Source organism: Passer domesticus, chromosome 32, assembly GCF_036417665.1.
Source record: "Passer domesticus isolate bPasDom1 chromosome 32, bPasDom1.hap1, whole genome shotgun sequence".
NCBI lineage: Eukaryota > Metazoa > Chordata > Aves > Passeriformes > Passeridae > Passer > Passer domesticus.
The window spans coordinates 3,674,054-3,678,960 of record NC_087505.1 but is presented as its reverse complement, the minus strand read 5'-3'; the positions used below and the strand labels follow the sequence as shown (position 1 = coordinate 3,678,960).

The window sequence follows — 4,907 nt, the reverse complement described above, 5'->3', positions numbered from 1 at the left end:
CCAAGATCAGGTGATTTTACGTCACGCCGCGCCCTCCGCTGCTCAGGCTTTTCGCCTTTCCAACTACCCTAGGTGGTAGGTACGAGTGCTGTAGGTTATGGTTACAAACTTTCTGCTTTCTCTCCACATCCCGGCCAACCCAGGCTGTCCGGGTTATACATACGAATCATATTAGTGGCTTTTTGCAAGTGTTAAAATGGATTCTGCATGTGTGATGTTAAAGTAACTTTGCTATAAAGATGGAATTTTTATTTCTGTTGCTGATTAAGATTAGACATAACAGTGAAATAGCCGATGTGTGTTGGTGTTAAAATGTTGGGAGGGAAAACAGCCCATGCACCCAGGATGAGCACACCTGCACAGATCTGCCGACTATCAGCACTCACCGCGTGAAGGCAGCGTGGGCCAGGGCCCAAAAACTGGAGGGGATAAGAATGGACTGAAACCACAGCCCGGAAAATGCACGCTCTGCAAAGGGAAACCCAAGGAGGGGCCACGTAAAATAGTTCCTGGGGTGTGTAAAATAGTAATGGATATGCAACAGGCTCATGGAATTAAAAGGTATTTAAGGGGTATCCCCGAAGATAATAACATTTGCTCCATGGTCCTTGTCTCCTATTGTCCTTTATTAAACTTCAGTTTTCACAGGAGAGTGTTTTTCACAGGACATCTGAACACCAAACTGCAACAAAACCCCCGCCAGACAGGGACAGGGCATTGCCGCGGGGCCATGGCTGTGATTTCTGTGATGTCTGACTTCTGGCTGCTCCGGAGCCCTGCCCCGCCGCCAGCCCGGGCCGAGCTGGGTCTGCCGGGCCCCGGGAGCAGCCCCGGACCGCTCCCGATTCTGCCACCGCTGGGATTCACCCGCAACCCCCGGGCAGGGGGAGAAGCCATGGGGCAGGGGGCTGCAGCCAGGTGACCATCTGCTCCGGTGAGGTGTCACCTATTTCAGTGCTTCCATCCTCCCTCAAATGAGAGGAGAGAATAAAATGCAGGCAGTGCAGAGGAGCAGCATGGAGGTTCCTCGCCTGTGTCCAGCCCTCGTTTGAGCATCCAACACCGGACACGCCGAGAGCTCCCCCCGATTCCTCTGGGGTTGCTCAGGGATCCCCAAAGGATCCCCCGGGATCAGCAGCAGTTCCAGCTGGGAACGGATCCCAGGGAGGATCCCGGGGAGGCTCAGGCCACAGGAAGGGTCACGCTGGCGTAAACCGTGGTGGGCTCCTGGGGGGGACAAAAATGGGGTCACAGAGGGGTCAGCGAGGTGGCCGGGCCGGGGGTCACCCACGGGCGGGGGTTTGGGACAGTCCCCCTTACCTGGGAGAGCGGGGGGCGTCCCCGCGGGGTTGGGGACCCCGTCGGGGACCGGGGGGCTCTGTCGGGGGCCGGGGGTGGCCCGGTGGCCGCGGTGTAGATGGTGGTGCAGGACAGGGGGGTGGCGCTGGGGTCAGTCCCTTTGGGCTTCTGAGCGAGGGGACAAAGGGTGGGCAGCGACCCGAGGGTCCCAACAGGGCCACCCTGGCCCTCCCACCACCTTTTCCTGCCGGGGTTGTGCCCAGCAGGGCTCGGAAAAGGGGAAAAATCCCGGAGTTTGTCCCCAAAGCCACCGTGGGACGCTGGGGCTCAGCAAGTTGTGTCACCTGGCATTATTCCCGAGATTCCCAAATTCCGGGTGAGTGGTGCGGCAGGGATGGGTGACCCCCCCCCCAATGACACACTCTCCTTTTCCCCCCCTTTCCCCCCTTTTCTCTAGTTTTCCCTTTCCCCCCTTTCTTCCCCTTTTCCTCTTTTTCTCCCTTAATCCCCTTTTTGCTCTTTCTCTCCCTTTTTATATCTTCTTCCTCTTCCTCCCTTTTCCCCCTTTTTTTCTGTATTCGTTTCCCTTTTGCCCCCCACTTACTCTCCCCCTTTTTCCCCCTTATCCCCCTTTTCCCCCTTTCCCCCCCTCTCCCCATTTTTCCCTTTTTTCCCCCTTATCCCCCTTTTTCCCCTTTTCCCCCATTTTTCCCTATTTTTCTCCCTCACCTGCACACGCTGCACCTGGTTGTAGATGGTGGCGCTGGCCGAGGTGACCTGGGAGGGGTCCGGAGTGGCCTGGGAGGGGTCTGGGTCACCTGTGGGTGGGGAGGGGTCACACAATTCTGGGATCAGCCAGGTTGGAAAAGAATTCCAAGGTCTCCCAGTCCGACCAGTGTCCAGTCCCTTCTTGGTCATCCCAAGGAATCTCCAAGAATTCCTTGGACACCTCCAGGGGTGACCACCCCAACCCTCCCTGAGCCCCTTCCAAGGCATTTTCCCTTTTCCAGGAGGGATTTCCCCAAATTTCCCACCCAGGATTGTCATCCTGCTTTTCCCAATGGGAATTTTTCCCCTTTTCCCCACAGCCTTCCTCCATCAAGAGGAAGAGGCTGGACCAAGCTTTGGTCTCGACTGCCTACTTGGAGGTAATGGAGAATCCACGGGGGTTTTTTGGGACCAAAAAATCCCCAAAATGCCCCAAATACCACCCATTTCCTTGCAGGATAACGGGGGTTACAGGTGCTTGGGCTTCCCAAATCCTGCTGACCACCAGCACCCCTAAAACCCTGGAATTCCCGTCCCTTTGGAATTCTCCTGGAAACTCCAGTGGACACTGGGATCACTGGAATATAAATATCCAGAAATTCGGGTTTTTTCCCCCAAGATTCAATGCCCAGCTGTGCCTTGGAGCGAAGATTTGGGGATGGAAAACTCCGGAAGGGATGGATTTGGGATTGGTCAGGCGGGATGAGCGGAGGTGGCAATTTTGTGGGGTTTTTGGGGTTTGGAAATTTAGGAATCCTTTTTTTTACCCTTTTTCTTGGTGAAGAGTGTGAAGAGGTTTGGGTTTGCCAGTCTGAGTTTCTGGCCAACACACCAATTTTAAGGTGGGTTTAGTGCTGGTTAAACCCCAGCGCTCACTGGAGTTATTTGCTCATTTCCTGCTGTGAGATGCGGATCAGGAGGTGGAGGGCAAAACAGGCTCCAAACTTTAAGGGGTATAAAAAAATATCAATTGACTGAGCTAAAATAAAAATAAAATCAGAATAAACCTTTGGAATGCTTATTCCCCACCCTCTTTTCTCTCCAACTGACAAGGTAAAGAGACAAAACCTGGCACTTTCACTCAGTTTACCAACTCAAAACAGCCTGTCTTCAGCTCTCTTGTGGAGAGCAGTCCCTCTTGCCATGCCATGGAGACTTCTCCACAAGAAACAGCTCTTTCCTGTCTTTTAATTTTAATTTCCATGAAGCAAACAAAGTTCCATGTGAGAGCTGCCCCGGCCGTGAGGATTTTGGTCGGACAGTCTCGGCCTTGTGGTCGATCTGGGTTTTGGGGCCATCTCCAGTGCTGGCCACGAGGCCACTCCTGGCACTTGTCACGGCCGCGTGGCTGCTCACTCACGGTGTTGGGACAGTCCTGGTGGCACGGCCCGGCTGTGGCAGGAATCTCAGCCCAGCCTGGCCACGTGGGGCCAGTCAGTGACCTGTTCCCAGGGCAGAGGAAAGAGAGCTTTTCTTGGGCTTTGCTCGTTTTTAAATCTGCTTTTCCACAGAGGCGTGTCCAGCTCCTTTCCCTGGTTTAACCAGGTGTCAATCTGCAAAGCGAGCCAGCAGATTGGCTCCTCAGACCTCGCCAGAAGATTGGCTCCACCCCACAGGGAACCAACCCCACAGCCCCTGTGCTCTCCCCCAACTAAAAACCCAACAATTGGTTAAACCACTAGGGGAGATGAGACAGAATCAGGAGAACCCCAAATTCGCCCTGAATCCACCACAAATCTGCCCCAAATCCACCCCAAATCTGCCCCAAATCCACCACAAATCTACCTCAAACCAACCCCAAATCAGCCCCATCCTGGCTCTGTCCCCCCTGCCAGGTCCCAACTCCTGGGATGGTTTTCCTGGGCTCCAGGCATGGTTTTCCATGCTCACCTTTGGATTTGCAGTAGAACACGAGGTAAATCGATAACAGCAACACGATTTCAACCCCAGCTACGACGCCGATCCTGATCCAGCTGCCGGAGTGGACATCTGGAAAAGGAAGAAAATCCAGGGGCAACATCAGAAAATAAACTTGGCTCTTCCTGGCATTGGGGCAGAGGGAATTTGGCCTCAAATCCCACCCTGATCTCTCATTCTAGGAGATCTCACTCCAAGCCAGGGCAGAGGCAGCACTGGACAAGGATGAGGATCCCAGAATTCCCAAATTCCCCAGTTGTTGGGTCAGAAAGGAACTCTGGAGATCTCCCGGCGCTGCCAGGATGGGGTCACCCAGAGCAGGGGACACAGGGACATGGCCAGGTGGGTTTGGGTTGGCTCCTGAGGGGGACACTCCATGGGAAGAGATTCTCAAATGGAGGTGGAACTTCTGGGGGTTGAGTTTGTGGCCACCACTCCTTGTCCTGTCCTGGTACCTCTGGGAAGAACCTGGACATTCCCAGGAAAGGGATTTTGGGAGGAGCTGGAGGGTGCTGGGCTCGGGCTCCTCAGTCACCCTTCCTGGCTGGGCATGGAAAAGCTGCCCTGGGCACTTGGGGACATTCAGGGACACTCAGGGATTCTCAGGACATGGCTGCACATGGACAGGGGTGGCATCTTACCTGGGCTGGGAGGTTCCATGGCGCTTGCCTGCCAGGGGAGAGAACAGGGACATGGATCAGAGCTTTCCTCTGCATCCTGGGAAGAGCTGCTGCCTGGAGAGTGGGATCAGCCCAGCCCAACCTCAACATTCACATCTCATCCCTACCACAAATTCCATCCCCAAATCCCAGCTTTTCCTGTCTCTCAGGGGAGCAGGATCAGCCCATCCTATCTTTCCCTCCCCCTTTCCATGGCTCTCACAGGAACCGAGATCAACCCATCCCAACCTCAACATTCCCATT

At 54.7% G+C, this 4,907-nt stretch overlaps 1 long non-coding RNA gene across 1 annotated transcript; it reads left to right on the top strand.

Annotated features, from left to right (window-relative positions):
• Positions 1 to 1,389: 1,389 nt before the first annotated feature.
• Positions 1,390 to 3,355, top strand: LOC135288328 (uncharacterized). Its single transcript, XR_010351502.1, has 3 exons — positions 1,390 to 1,675; positions 2,388 to 2,447; positions 2,525 to 3,355. It is a non-coding gene; the product is annotated as an uncharacterized LOC135288328 (long non-coding RNA).
• Positions 3,356 to 4,907: the final 1,552 nt, after the last annotated feature.